The following is a 16,614-nucleotide window of genomic DNA, read 5'->3' on the forward strand; positions in this document are numbered from 1 at the left end:
ATTTATTCATATATGCGCCGCATGCATGTAATAAATGTTGCACATGCATGATTTTATAGATGCCATAAATAAGACGTCATTAAACATTCAGAACCAAAGATAAAACCTGGTCAAGTAAGAAATTGCTCATATTTTTTATGCCGCTTCTGTTCCCCAAACAGTACATTTTTGAAAGACATCCAATCTGATGCCCGTGGATGCAGCAAAGAGTCTCGATGTGCAGCTATAAAAAGGAAAGCCACTGCACAAAGTGAAACTGTCAACTACAGAGGCTGTTCCTTTCCTTGCCCGTAGAAAGTGAGATGCCTTCATGTATAAGAGACGCATGTTGCAGACTGCTGCTGCTGCTGCTGGTGCTTTGTGTGCATGACACTCGCTAAGTGTGTCTTTGTTGTTAAGTCAACAATGCAATAGGAGATATTGCAGAATGTGCCTTTAAATATCTCTACTGTAAACTGAGATAAGTCAGATCAAATGTGAATTAGAGCAGCAGTATAAGGATGGTGGAGACAGCCGATGCGGAGGGACTGACGATGTGTTTTCCTTTCTAAAGTGTTTTGTTATTTTCGGTTCTGTCAGGCTTTATGAAACATATTTAGCTTGCAAAACGTGCGTACAGATTGTGCTTTTAATTAGTGCAGTATAATTGCTTTATACATATCGTTTTAAAACATGTATTGGAGTAGGATGAGTCACTCTTTTTCTCATTCAGTTTGGTCATAACAACTCCTGCAGCTAAACCGTTTTTATTTTTAACACCACCAAGGGTTACCTTTTTCCTGCAAGGTAAATATCTGTTTCAAATCATATCACTTTATGTCCATATCAAACAGGTAAGATTCATGTACGTTAATGGGTAACATATATTCTCCAGTTTATCCGTCCATTGTTTATTTGTGTTTTCACTGGGAAGTCCTGACATTTCTGGAGGAAAGTCTGTCATTTGTTGTTCTTTTTTTTACTTTCAATTTTAATGTAGTTCAGCTTAAATGAGGGTCATGTGAACGTGCAGAACCTATCATTGGACATACTTTAAATGGCATTGTGTGGCGTCTAAATTCATATCAGTCCCTTTCCCTTCTGTGGTAACCTGAGAGGGTTTTATTGACACTGATATAACAGAATAAAGGACACAAAGCATTCTTGGTAATATTATGAGCTGTGTAAAAGCAACACAGCTGCCCCAACTCAAACGCTTTTCTTTAAAGCAATGTACTTTAAATACAGATAGATTTGTTAACTAGCTCCAGGAGTACATTTACGACGTGCTAATCACACCTCTTCAGTGCATTCAAATGTACACTAAAAGCTGGTTACAAGCCTATGAAGCCGAATTATCTGATTTATTACAACATAATCATAAGGTATAGATCAGAAAATTACATCAGAGTTGCATCACGTCACATTTACGGTAAAACGCCGTAAAAAGACTCAACCCCATAATTGCTTGCGCTCGTGTATATGGGTGCCCTGATGAGCATCCATCGCCCCGTGCTTATGTGTTTATGATCCTGTATAATGTCTTTTATGAGACAAACGTTGGCAGCAGGAGAACATTTTTAACCAATCAAATCGCTCGGTTCCACCCTGTAAAGGATATTTCAAATTCCTGAGCTGTAAACGTCTTCTAATGCTCCTAAATATCAGAGTATATATATTATCTTTCAATAGCAGCGAGATCCCCAGGATTCATTCATTGTTTTACGTTCTTCCCTTCAAACTAAGCAGACTTCTTCCTGTACATAAATTTCGTTATGTTTTATTTACTAGTATGGCAGCTGAACAAATATATTTTTATGTGTATGATTAATCCGCCCTTTGCTAAAAGCTGGTTTTCGGCTCGGATCTGTTTTCCTGATCTTTATTTGACGTGTTTTAATTAGGTGGTGTTTTTAAATGTTTGGATTACTATCCTTTTTTTGTTTTACTTTCACTTTAATCCTACTGTTGTCCTTTTTTATTATTATGTGATTTTGAAGCCATCACCCTAAATGTATTGTAGGACAAAGAGAGTGTAGTCTGTGTTGATAACCAGGTTTTATTTTAGAAATAACATGAGGTTGTTTTACAAAAATGTATTGAAATGTTCTGACTAGTAGGGAATATCTATCGTAGCATCAGATTAAAGTAGTTCTGATACATGAGTTTATATTGGTTAAACCCCTCTCTATTGCCCTCTGTTAAAGCTCTCTGTGGTGAGAGGATTCTTCAGTTTCAGGAATTGACAAGAAATAATTATTACTGCATATGTCAAAGCCAATTAAATTGTTATACACTGTACTATTGGTTTGAGTAGATGATGTTTAAAGGATGTGAAAGAAAGTGCATTTTGTCCATTTAGTTAATGCATGAATGATCCCGGTGGCTATTTGTTTAATCATTGTTTGTGAGAAATATCCATCCAGTGATTTCTTTTTTTTTATTTGGCTGAATAAAGTGAATCCCAGTTGGTTTTGAGTCACGTTTCCAAGTGTTTAACCGATGTGAAAAGTATTAGTCCTCTAAATGATGTAACTATGGGAAAACAGGTGCTCAACATACTGTATTCTGTGTATTCCACATTAAGTTAATGTCCTGATCAACGAGATTAATGAAATGATATCAGGTGAGTGTTTTCACAGCTATGTTTTCAGTCTGTAGTCAGGGTAACTTCATCACTTTTATTTTGCTCCTTTTTAAACAGAGGTGGATCATTACAGCAGCTGACCTGTGTTTCTGAGACAAAAGAAGAAACAGTCCACTCTATGTGAGTGGACAGGCTGCTGAATATGTATGACTTGGAGGCTCACTCAGCACGAGTCCAACGGAGGTTATTGAGCACTTTTTTATCTCCTGTATGACAGATGCAACGCAAGCAAAGCCTAAGCTCAGACTGGTAAGGTTGCTTATCACTTAGGTTAGGTAGACTTAAGATACATGTGCCGTTGACCTATTTTGTGAAATTTCATGCCGTTTTAAGCTCGTGTTTTGCAGTTTATTTGATAAATAACTGCATTATTCTGGTGCTTACACTTCACAGAGTTACAAGCAGGTGAGAAGTGTAAATGCAGCACAACACAACTGTTAAAAAGCACACTCTCTATGAAGTGGATAAACCATTGAAGCAACCGTCTTTGATTTAAATGTATAGATCATTTTAAGACATACTTGAAAAACAGTGAACCTTCCCTTTAATTTCAATCAGCACCCATGTCTGATGTCACCACTGGATGGCACTGAAGTCCAGGCGTTGACTTCAAAGACTCCTTAATGATATAAAATTGATTAAGCGTTTACCTGAAGTGTGAGTCAGCTTCATTACTTCACAGCCAGCTGAACGCGTAGCCGCGAGGAAGTGAGGCGGATGCAGCCACGGGATGACGCATGATTTTATGATCCAAACAAGACGTCTGAGAGGCACGTGGAAATCCCCCCTTTGTGGTTGATTCGAATTCCAGTTTAGGGTTTGACTGAACCAGCCTGGAGGTAATATCACACACACACACAAAGCGCACACAGGTATATATGAAGAATAATAGGCCTGCAAGTTGACCTGTGGGCCTCAGTGATGCATTAATAAAAAAAACTGTTTTGAGACTTGCAGAGTTTCACTCTATTTGAGAAAATACTACTATGTGCATGTCTTCATACAAGAGGAGAGTATGATTTTCTTTTGGTGACTGCATTTGTAAAGTATTTTACATTTACAAGTCAGGATTCACACATTCACACAGAGGCTGCCACATGAGGTGCCTCCTGCTCAGGGAGAGTCACGCTCACAAGTAGGCCCAAATCCAAACCGACCCCTACACACTTCCACTCTGAGACTAAACCACCGTTAAAGCTCACTTTTTTAACGTGTAGGATGTAAATACAGCGGCAAACTTTGGTACGAACTCTCCTCTCTTTCGCCAAAACACGTAACTTTTCCTAACCATGGTTAACAATCTGGATTTCTCTGACGGAAAACATTGGAATTGGGCCAAATTTACACATGTTTAGCCATGCTACGATTTGGGGCTAAGTATCTTGCCCAAGGACACATGCTGACTGCTGAGGATTGGGATCTAACCAAAGACTTCTTGATATAGGACGACTATCTACTTCCTGAGCCACAGTTTCTCTGGCCTGTGTATTTCAGGGATAAAAAGTACTAAAAGCTGTGTGAGAGAATATGTGTTTCTTTTGTACTTCTTATGAACTGACCCTGTAATGGTGCTTCTTATTCTGCCTTGGTGTAACAGTAAAAGCACAGAGGGACAGAGCAGTAGTGATGAAAGGTAGCAGGGTCGTACATGTGGCAGCCAAACACAACATTAGGGAAATATCGACCTTTTCTCTAATCCTGCAGTCACACGATACGGGACAGGACAGTCTGCTCTCAGCCAGAGAGGCCACCATCTGAGGACCATCTCTTCCTCGTGTGTGTGTGTGTGTGTGTGTGTGTGTGTGTGTGTGTGTGTGTGTGTGTGTGTGTGTGTGTGTGTGTGTGTGTGTGTGTGTGTGTGTGTGTGTGTGTGTGTGTGTGTGTGTGTGTGTGTGTGTGTGTGTGTGTGTGTGTGTGTGTGTGTGTGTGTGTGTGTGTGTGTGTGTGTGTGTGTGTGTGTGTGTGTGTGTGTGTGTGTGTGTGTGTGTGTGTGTGTGTGTGCTCTTAGAACAGGTGTGTTTTGTTTGTGACTGTGTTTATGCCCCCTATGAAGAATGTGGGATTAAAGTGCAGTTTGTTTATAAAATAGCCTCATTTAACCACCTGCCTTATTAAAAGCGTGGATAATGTGTATGTGTGTGCAGAGGGGGGGTGGATTAAATAGTCTTTCATCCACAGTGAATCATTTGTAATCTTCAAGGGCGATTAAGGCAATAACAAAACATAATTTGCATGTGATTTTTACTAAAAGTTTAGGCACAGAAACAACCGCAAACCAGATACTCTCACACAAAAACATTCCTGGGGGGAAAGAGGAGAAGAAATATTGTTTTCATACATGTAAAATCCCTGTGTTCCTTCCCAGAGGGAGTTTCTCTCCCACACACTCCCCCCGCTGCCTGAAACGCATCCATTGGACTCCTTTGTTTACTTCTGTAACATAGTGACATCACTCGCGCTTCTACTGGCTAGCGCTCTAACACATTGTAGGCTAAGGGGCGGGACATCTCTAAGCGGCTGAATCACAACAGAGCCGGCCAGCTAACCAATCAGGGCAGACTGGGCTCTGGCTTTAGACAGAGGGTGAAAAGAGGTGCTGCAGCACAGGCAGTATGAGAAAAATAAAGAGCTTTTTGGACATTAAAGCATGGAGACATGTTCCAGAACAGGCACACAATCTAAACATGAACCTGAAAATTAGAAGAATAGGGCCCCTTAAAATAATTGTCTGGCTAAAACGTTTATCCCAATGCAAAACAAACCAGAACAGAATGATATGAAAGTGACTGATGATATATGCTTATGTGAAAAAAGCTAACTAGACTAAAGGAACACGAAACTTTGTATAATGCGATTTGTAACATGTTTATATAAACGTGTATCCGGGTCAAAGGTCATGTACCATTGCGGCTTTGTAATTTATAAATTGAATTAAAACAAATAGACAATGTATTCCCACTATTCACATGTGCTTGAAGGAACATGCTCTCAAAATTAATAATAACATTCAGGCGTGTTTTGTCACCACTTCTTCCTCACCTCCTTTTGTTAATACGGCTTGTAGCAACTAGTATCAATTAAGCCACACATTACTATTTGATACAATCACCTGTGTTGCTGCCAGGAGTATTACTCCACATGCTTCTCCCAGACGTCTTGGAAGTGTCAGTATATCTTTCCTTAAGACCAGGCCCTCTTTTCCATGAATCCGAGGCAGAGATTATGCAACCTCATCCTACACTGTTCTTTAAACTGCCTTCGGGGAATGCTAACACTACTGTCAGACTGACACTCCACTCACAACGCCTCAGCCTGCATTTTTACTACTCCAGTTTTGATAGCTAAAAGCAGTGCTGGATGTCAGACTAAACCTACTGTACTTACGGTGTTTTCTTAAGTAATGTCACCTTATAAATCTTTTGGTTGTGATATGTTTATTTGAGTGTGAGCTCTTTTTGTTAGGGTGTTGTTTTACTGCATTGGTAGTTCTGTAAAAAGGGTTTACCTGCAGGAAGTCTAATTGAGGACAATATTTTCATCTCTGGTGGAAAGAAATGTAAGGTCATGTCTCTGCAGGTATGTACATTTCCGCCCTCTTTTTTCTCACGACCCGAAAGTCTGTAAAACCCTCACTTCACGACAACAGGTGTTGTTAACACGTGTTAATACTATATAATAATTCTGCGGGTAAGGCATGCGGTCAGTACAGTAACAGGTGAAAAGTGTTATTATGAGAAAGAGTGAAGCTGGAAAGCATACCAGTATTTGTCCGCCAAAATGGGACCTGCAGATGTGTAGAAAAATGTTTCTTAATGTTGTCGGATATGCACTCTGGCGGCTCCAAGTGGCAGTGAAGGATAACGTGGATTTTAGGGACTTAAATACCCGTTGTCAGCCATGTGCTGTGAGATTATAACATGTAATGAGCCTGTTTGTGTCTTCAAACAAGCCAGCTAAAATTAAGTTAACACACAAACAGTCGAATGATTTATTGAATTATTTCTGTGCAGCCAAACTATGGAATTCAAAATGATAAGGAACGTTTTACTATCCTTCAAACAGTCCTGGATCTCTCAGAAAATGTCTGAAAATATGTCCAAACGTCTCTCATAGGCATGTTCGAGTGAGCATGTTTTTTTTAAGTGTCTGTTCCCTCGGGTAGTTTGTAACCCATCAAACTAAAACTAGTCCGCCTACCCCCCCCCCCCCCACACACACACACGTAGACGCCCATCCCTACCATGACAATTGTTTTGACCTTTGCTCTGAGGAAATAAGGCCGTCTGTGCTTGATGTGACAGGTTGGCACATCACCTGGATACAAGCAAATAAACGAACAGAGGGGAAAAAATATCAAGGGAACATTTCAAGCATTCAGAGAGAGCTTTCAAAATGGAACAATGACTTTGCCCTGAGGGGGAAAAAGTGATCATGCTGGTATGTTTATATTAGACGAAAAGGAAGCCATCATTGTCATCACCAGTGATTTTCTCTTTCACGGCAAGATTCTGACAGTTGACTGTATCTTAATACAATTCCTTCTATGTGTAAGTCAATTGTCACGGGTTGATGCACTTATGTAAACATGTTCCTTAACAGGAAAACAGACAACTCTTTACCTGTCAGGATTTACGAGCTATTTTTACTTATTAATCATCTATTTATATGGGAATTAAGTCCTTGTTCCACTATTGTTCAAATCCCTCCAATGCTGCCTTCATATCTTTTTAGCTGCTATTGTCAACATGTAGGGGATGACAGGGTGTGGAGGTGCGAGGGCTGTTCAGGGATTGAGAGCACTTCAACGAAACAGACATCAGGGGAAGTAATTGCGTAAATTAGAGGAAGAGGTGGGGGAGTTCAGCATCTACCTTCCCGTAAGCAAAAACCCTGGCCCAGTAAAACACAGCCCAGTTGGTACAGCAATAGGACATGCGGTTATTAATACAGAAGAGGGAGGTGCGCTCACCTCGACAAGCGCCAACATGCGAGCGCATTACCTCTTCGGCTGCTATGGCAAAGATGTGAGCTGCATTCCTCTGCCCACAAACCTTTTTTCCTCCAACATAGAGGAGAGGCTTCTCGGAGTTAGGATCAGATCAGGGGGAGTTCGAGGGCTTAGTCGTTGCTAAATACAACTCAACTAAATGTTCTTCTGTGGCCTCATCTCCCACGTTTTATACAATTTGTCTTGCCATGTGTAGCGACCTAAAAAACATCCGTGTCGATATTTAGTGGGAAAACATGTTGTTATTTGTGTTACCTGTTCCGTAAAGGTGGAATCACAAAGCCTATGACTAATGATGACAGCTCAGATTTCCTAAAAGATATTCTGGTATTCCAAAATCTCAACTAAATTGCCAAATTGCATTAGACCCTATGTCATGGTTGGCAACCATCACTCTGACTTGTACCATGCATTGAAAGACTTGACTGAAAACCTTTGAAAACAACCCACGCAAATAATCACATTGAAGCCTCCAAACGGGAAATTAGAAAGGAGACATTCTAGCTCAATACCTCATGTTCTGCAAGCAAAATGATAAAACCACAAGAGCTTTTGAGGATTCTGCAGTAATTACTATCATTTTTTTTTTTGTAAATTCCCTTTTCCTTTAGATAACTGTCTACCTTGCTGTAAAGAATTATACCGTGAAATCTTTGGACGGTAGACGTCAATCAATATATTTTTGTTTCATTATATTTATCCATTCTCAAACATCTAAGACTGATTCAAAATGGACACTCATGAAACCTTACAAAACTGTATTTTCTCTGCATTCTCGAGGAAGTTTTTAACCTCTGTCTTGCTTTTAGTAATTAATAGATGCCTTATTATCAATAAGGTACCTTACTTTTTAAAGAATGCCATCATGAAGCCTCTTACCCTGATCCCATTGTCCTAAGAGGCTACAGCAGCTCTTAAGCTAGGTGTGAAACTCGCTCAGAAAAAGTGAAACCTGGCCTCCCTTCTGCAGTCAGGCTTAGGAGGGGGGCCAGGGCGGGGTAAACCCAAAGGAACTAGAAGTGGCTGCTAACCTGTAAAAGCTTTCCTGACCTTTGATCAGGTGTGGGTGTTGGACGGGTTGCAAATCTGGTTGCAGGCACCACCGGAGGCTTTGCTGTGCCACTGCGACCACTGGATTTGGGACTTAGTAAGTTACTTTCACAGTGGTGGTCAGGCCAAATTACTGTAAGTGTGAAACATGGAGCAAAACCAGTTCTGGAACTTCATTTGTCCAGTACAAGATGCACCAGGCACGGTTTCAAAAGGTCCTGGCTCATGACTGCAGTAAGAACTAATAGGGTCATACGTGTTTGAGGGGGACTTTTGGTTGGCCTCGCTGGACTTCTACCAAACTGTAATATGACTCAGTTTTGTGAGAAAGGACATTGCTTGGATGCTCTCAGTAGAGAAGTACTGAACTTGATGTTACCTCACCAGAAGGCCACTGTGGAGGAGCAGAGCCAGTATACTCAGGGGATCCTGTCTCTCTTTCTGTCAGAGGTCACTATCCAAATGCTCTGCATTAGGATTAGGGTCAGGGTAAGGTAGCAGGGTGGGAAAACATGTCTGAGCTGACTCTGAATATCCTACGTCTTGCTTGTTTGACATGCCTTTGAATTGCCTTGTGTTGAAATGTGCTATATTAATAAACCCGCCTGTAAAGTGTTTAGTCAGGACAGGGATCATGGAATACAAGAAAGGTGGTGATAATGAATTAATGAAAACAGTTCTGACTAATTATTGGATTCACATTGCTCAAACAAAGCTTTCTGCAAGGACTGAACAAATCTGCTGGCTTTTTCACACTTGACCATAGTAAATATCCCCTCCAGGAAGGGTTCAGGTAGTGACAGGGCTAAAATTGTCATGACTGGTTGCCTCCACCTTGCAACCAATGAGATATTTAGTCCCTCTCAGTTGGTAGTGACCCTGGTTGTGTGCCTTTACCTTTAATTCTGATCCTAGCGTGACCCACCTCTTGTCTTAGGTCGCACAACCGATTCAGTCAACATTGAACACAAAACCAACAGTTTTAAACCTGGTTAAATACTTGGTTTGAGAAGTGAATGAATGGATGAAGAAATAGGGTATGTAATGGGTATTTTTGGATCCATTATCTTGTTTGAATGTCCCGTTTTTGTTGCTGCCAGAACAAATGTCATCTCACCCCTTGTTGCTTGCTGGTAAATGCTGGGTATCATGTTTGTCTTTATTTTACAAACAGTTACATGATGGTGACCACAAGTTTAAATGTAACTTCCATTGTAATCTACCAGTTTATTTCAGCGGAAGTCACATTTATCTTTTTCACACTTATCTGTCCACGATCAGTTGAAGCCCTAGGCGGCACTTCTATCGTGATTTGACAGACAAGCCTCACTCAAACCAGTGTGGTTCAACAAGGTAATTTGTCAGTTTCCTAACTTCAAAAAGCTGATATCTTGTAATGACTTTAGCCCCCGAGCTCTGTGAGGCTGTTATGCACCTTGCAGGTTGTCTCACTTAACATCTCTTCCAGCTTCCCTTTTATTCTCTACAAAGTTTTAACAAGAGACAACGCTTCCATTTGAACTAACCTCACTAAAATGTGCTTTTCTATCATTTTATCTGTCTGGGTACAAGCGTGACGTGCAATAAGAGATAAAAGCAAACAAAAAATGCTACTCAGATTCCTTATTTGAGAAAAAGGTATACTTCAAATATTCGATTGTCACTGTATGTCCTTTCCACATAAGTAGGAGGAAATGCACCAATAGGATTATTACTTCATGCCAAGTGTCTCAGCCTATATAAGTTTTGAGTGCCTCTAGAAAACGCAGACACAATAGATCAACCATGTGTTCCTCCCCTGCACTGGTAGGCAACGCTGCAGGGCTGTAGACGGTTGTTCACATTAAAAAATGGATTTCACAAGAGGAGTACGGAGGAGGGATGACTTACAATTGGCAATGCAAAACTTCCCACACTTGATTTTGGTTGAGCTAATGCATTTCTTGACCCACAACACATTTTTTACCAACACTGCATTTTGCTTCAACCTGATGGACTGGTTTGACTGCTTTTATATAAGCTTAGCTACTCCTTTTTTATTTTCTTAATGTACTTATTTATCCTACCAGATATGGTTAGGAGACTCACATTTCCAGCACCATACATCGTTCCGTTATCCTCAGACAGAGTAGTCTAAAGATGTTAAATAACGGAAACAACATCAACGTTTAGTCTTTTTTGCAAATTGATCACTGGGAAATTCTTAAAATCCCCTCAATATTCTCAATTTCAAGGTTCATTGGTTTAGTCAATATTGATTTGAAATCTCATGCAAACAATTAAAAGAAAAATGTGTTTCTTTGCAGACGACAACACCCTATTTACAGGTAACCAGCCCTCGCACAATAAACAACCCTCACTGACCCATGTGAGTTTTGTTGACAGGCCCTGCCTTGCTTATTGTGGACCAGGGTGAAACTAAGTGAACCTAGTACACAAATGCAACAAAGCAACCTATGCAATCTAGGTTCAAAGCAAAAGCCATCTTACACTTCACAAGTGCATAGACCCAAGTTGGTGGAAGATGTTGGAATACCTAGCTAACTTATTATTACAGTTATTACACATAAACAATATACGGAAAATGTTCTCATATTTGACTTTTCAGGGTTTATGAATGAATAGACATTGACTGAATTTCAAACAAAGCCTTTTTTAAAGTGTTTGGTTTTTGCCAGGAATGGATGATACCCTCTTCAAACCATTTATACGATTATTTTTTTTACAGGAATAAATGCCCCAGAAACATTTCCAGGTGAAATTCAGCGCCACGTGATCCATTATGATCTCAGCATGCTTTGACAGTGAGACTGCATCAATCATATTTTATTTTATCTCTCACACTGTCTAAATTTAGCATAAGGTGACGCAATGCCCCGTATATTTCTTTGAAAGAAAATGCCGTATGCAAGAGCAGAAACAGCCATATCAAAAGCTGGATGGGTGTGGAAGGGTCGGGCCTTTTTCTTGGTGGGTGGAGGTACCAGCCTGCCTTCCCTTTGTACATCTTACATCTGGAACGGGCACATTTTTTCCCCTCTATTCCAAATAACATCTGCAGCTAAAAAGCCAGACAGGTAGTTAGAGTTGATTGGTCATGGTTGGATTTTCTCTCTCCCTCTTCTTTTTCTATGTTGCTCTCTCTCGCTCCCTCCCTTTTTTCTTCTATTCTACAAAGCCCAGAGGCTAGTATTTCACTGATTACAGAGTCCCTCCATTTGAATGGTCGTTTGTGTATTGTCAGAACAAAGGGGCGAGCGGCCTCTGAAGAGGTGCTAGACAGGGGAATGGATTGGGCTCAGCGATTAGGATGAGTGGAACTGCAGGTTCAGGCTAGCTTAGCAGAGCACAGGCAGCTCAAGGAGGGACTCCACTCAAAACTGCTGTGGGACCTTTCGTGACTGGGAAAAAAGGACTTGTGTGCGGCAGCTGCACTCCAGTGCGACTTATTGTTGAACTTAAATTGTAAGGGGGCGCATCGGGAGTTTTATCGTGGACTTACTGACCCCTTGTATTGCTCCCAATTGGGGTTGTCTCTGGGTAAAACAGAAACGTGGGTCCTTGTGTCAAATGTGTATTATTAACCGAAAGCAAACCTTACAAAAATGAAGTCGACAATAAAGTGAAACCGTCCAAATGAGAGGCATTACATTTGTCCCGAGGCTTTGTTCTCATGTTTGGACAGTTTTTGACAAAAAGGAAGTCATTAATTTGCAGCAAAATCTAAATTATCTTGCAATTCCTCTTCTTTCATTGAAACAATTAGCTAAAAACACACAGTCTATAATATAGATGCAAAGAAGTTGCTTTTTCTTAAATTAAAAGCATGATTGCCTTAATCAAAAAGGGAAAATGGTAGGATTTATTCCCAAAAAATATAAATAAATAGAATAATTAATTTTATAACGATGCAATGTCTTCTGCAATTTTCAAAATGACATTGTTATTATTGAATTTGATGAGTTACACAAGATGAGACCAGTGTGTTGCCACAATAAGCCCCACAACAGACCAGTTGCACCTGAGGAAGTGCTTCTCAGACACACAGTAATCAGATAAACATTAGCCTGACAGGTTTCGCCTTTGAACACTCACTTAGTACTTCTCACCCCTAACATGAAGGTAATGACTTAAAATCAAAGTCCTCATCAAATCATGTGGGTGAGTCCGGGTCACACTCTTGGTGGGCTTCGACATCCTTTTGATTCTAAAGTGTCACCTTTTCAAAGCTGATTTTTGATTTACGACGGGCCTTTGTGTCATTAATGAGATCTATAAACTGCCATTCATCAAGGCTGGAAGATGCAGGGCAGGGCAGTTAAGTGTTTTTAATAACTGTTTAATGATAACCAGCGGTGGAAGAAGTACTCAGATCTTTTACTCGAGTAAAATTCATCAATGCTAAATGTTACGCAACACAAGTATTATCAGCTAAATGTAAAAAGTAAAAGTACTCTATATGCAGAATGACTCTTTTTGTCATGGCATTTTATGTTGTAGTTTGTCAATGTGGAGCCAATTTGTGATACTTTTCAGAATACTGGTTTTAATTTTATATGATATTGTACCGCACTGCATCAGCATATCAGCTGTTATTATATGGATGAGTGTTGAATGAATGTAGTGGAGTAAAAAGTACTACGATTGCCTGTTAAATGTATTGGAGTAGAACTATAAAGAAGCATAAAATGGTCTTAGAACTTGAGTGCCTTAACTTGGTTACTTTCTACCTCATTTCATGTGAATGAGTCAAAACCTCTGGCCAGTTTGTGAGTCTCAAAGCAATTTTATGCCACGTTACAAAACAATCAGCCCCTTAATTTGGTAATTACAGCAGTCCTAGAAAACAATTATGGGGTTGTTCAATTCAGGGAGGAAAAAAAAAAGAGCTGACAAAGAACACTTACATCATTTGACTTCCCAAACTTTCACCACCAGTCCACCCCGCTCTGAAGGCTTATTATGTCATTAAGGCACGAGTCCGAGAAGCGAAACAAGACTTTTCGATTACCTCTGCTCATCCAGGAGATCTGATATTTATCTGTCAACCGCAGGCCAAAATCCTAAAACTCAGGGGGTCTGTCGGCTGATTGTTATTCAATTGTAGCGCTGTGACACATTTTGGCAGTTACTCTGTACTGAACAATGGCCAAAGATCTCATCCAAGCGAGAATAGTTTAGTGATGTCTTCCAAACTCGTGTAGTCACATAAAGTTGTTTCACGTGTTAGCAACTAGCAACAAGAGAGCAACAACTTTCAACTCCCCGCTGGACGACATGGAGCAAATCATCATTAATGTCAAACAGGCAACTGAAGTCAATGGAAACAGTCATATGTTCTGCATGTACCGTGGTGCTTACAGAGATGATTTGTTGAAGTGCGACGCTTTAATTTTCACCCTTCACTCCCACGGCCTCTCTCCCAAAGAGCAACCCGCACCCAAATTCTCCTTCAAGGCAGAACCTAAATGGCCCTTAATGACTCCATGCAAACAACCTGTGACGGGGGACAAATTACTAAAACACTTCCCGCTTTTTTTTTGTTTCCTCCTCCCTCTCCTTTAGGTAAGACTTGAAAGGTCTCCGAGGTAGCAGGCGATAGCTTCCTCCCCACCCCCCACCCTCCTTCCTCTGGCTCCTCTCTCTGTCACCCTCTGCAATGTCAAGGTGTCGCGACCCCGTTACGACCCAAACCCACGTTAACCGTTGGACTTCAGTAGCCCCGCAGAAGGGCATCGCCCACAGTGTGAAAAGGGATGTGGGTGTGTGTTTGGAGAGGGGGGGTTGGGGTGGGGTTCGCATATACTAATGGGGTGAGGCTGATTTCAGTGAGATGAGAGGAAGAGGGCCGTCCCGCTTGGGTCTCACACGCTTGTCGGCCTGTGACTTCTAGTTAAAGAAAAAGGCTTCTGGGTGGCTTATATGAGTCAGTGGTCACCCCTCGGCATCAATCGCCTCACCTTGAGATCTGAATGGGACACATATACCCCCCCCCTGACACCCACCACAACTACCCACCCCTCCTCGGTGGGCCCTGGCACCCCTCCTTTCCTTTAAGTCAATATGTCCGTGTCAGAGATGAAAGTGCAAAGTGGGAGGGACGCGGAGGGGGTCCTGACACTAATGTAGTACATTGGGCTTCACTTACTGATCTGCCAAGTTCTTTTGTGGAGCCCTAAATGCCTGCTAGGACCCTTTGAACCGCTGAGCGCTCGCCCGCCTTCAGATGCCTCCTCCTTTAGCTTCAATGAGATATCCTCGGTGACATTCCCACAGTCCCGTCGCTGCGGACAGACACGCATAGCTGCACGGGGACGCGGCGAGGTTCAAATTCAAAGACTTGAAAGGAGTCTGGGAGTCGTCGAAATAACATCATTCGCCACTCTGTAGCACCAAATTTGTATTCATGAAATTTTAACAGAATTGGCAAATGTGGCTGCTGAGGATCGTCGCAGAATCTGTGGTTTCAGAGCACTTTCATTGGCTGCCAAGCACAGCAGGCCAGGTAAACTAAGACCTTTAACTTGCTTGCTTGTTTTTCTCACTCCCTCACTCTTGTCAGCTAATCTCTGTGGGTAACCTTATCCCAACTCTTGAGTGGCTGCCCCCCCCCCCTCCTCCTTCCACCGAGCCTCAGAAACTGGACTGTGAAACAGCTCTCCCCATTCATAAAGCTCACTCTTGTCATGCTCGACCAGCAGCATACTGCTTTTGATTGATTCTCGCTGTTTTATCTTTTTTTCTTCTTCATATAGTGTCAGCGGGCAATTTGCAATTTGTCGGAGCACCAACTTTTTTGAGTGATGGTGTGAAAATGTAGTTTTCAATCCACATCTGAACCCTCTTCCTTTTTCAAAGGGTCAGTTCTCACATATGTAAAGAAAATATAGATTTGTTTTCCTCAATTTTATTCCAACAGTATCTTCCACTGCATATAGTGTGTATTAAAGTTGTCCTATTTTGAGAGGTTGTAACACCACACCCTTACAATTGGTGAATTGAACCGACTTTGTGGTGTCCAAAGCATTGACAGAATATAGTTCCAATTACTTTGAATAATACAAAGTCAACCACTTAAAATACTTTGCTTGTTTGGTTTGAAAAAAGACAAATAAACCAATCTATAACCTCTACATAGTGTCCTACAGATGAAGTGTTTTGTTAGCACCTTGTATGAGACTTAATTTCACTTTATTCTGTTCTCCAAATGATGGTTGTTCTACCTGTGGATGTGGTGCAAAACCCTTCAGCAGCTTAAAAACTAAACAGTGATGGATATGGATAAACAAAGTAAACAATCAGGTTCTCAGAGGAGACAGTGCAAGACAAAGGCAATGCAGTCCTTCCATTTAGGTCCTTTTAAATCCCTTTTGTCAGTCAGATTTCATGTATGAAAAGAGTTTTTTTGGTCCAGTGGGTTTTCTTTTGTGCCATAAATAAGTTTACATTTCTAAAATAAATCTTTCCCTCTGACTCCTGATTGGCCAGCTGCCAATGTGACTGGTTGTCCAGACAAGTGCATGGCTGAAACATCCCAAATTTGGCCTGAAGCCATTTGTTATTTATTTCCCTATTCTTCGGACTCATACATGATAAATTCCTCTTTAGAAAATACTGTATCTTCCCTTTTTGCCATGAGCAGAGATACATTTTTGCCTCCTGGTGAGTCACAGGTGGCCACCTCAACCCCGCTACAGCGCTCTCCCCTCAGTGGTGGATTTACAGTCATGCTCCGAGAAGTTTGTCACAAACATGTGCTTAAGAGGCGATGAGTGACTCCACAATGCTGGCTGTATCACAGTCGGCGTGGTAATTGCTGTTTATCATCCTGCCTTCTTTAAATCAGTTGTCAGGTGCTTTGGTTTTGAACTTTCAGGAGAAACCTTTATCGTTGGTTAGCAGCAGCTAATGTAAGCCTTACTCGATCAAA

The sequence above is a fragment of the Eleginops maclovinus genome, chromosome 23 (assembly GCF_036324505.1).
Source record: "Eleginops maclovinus isolate JMC-PN-2008 ecotype Puerto Natales chromosome 23, JC_Emac_rtc_rv5, whole genome shotgun sequence".
In the NCBI taxonomy this organism is placed as follows: domain Eukaryota; kingdom Metazoa; phylum Chordata; class Actinopteri; order Perciformes; family Eleginopidae; genus Eleginops; species Eleginops maclovinus.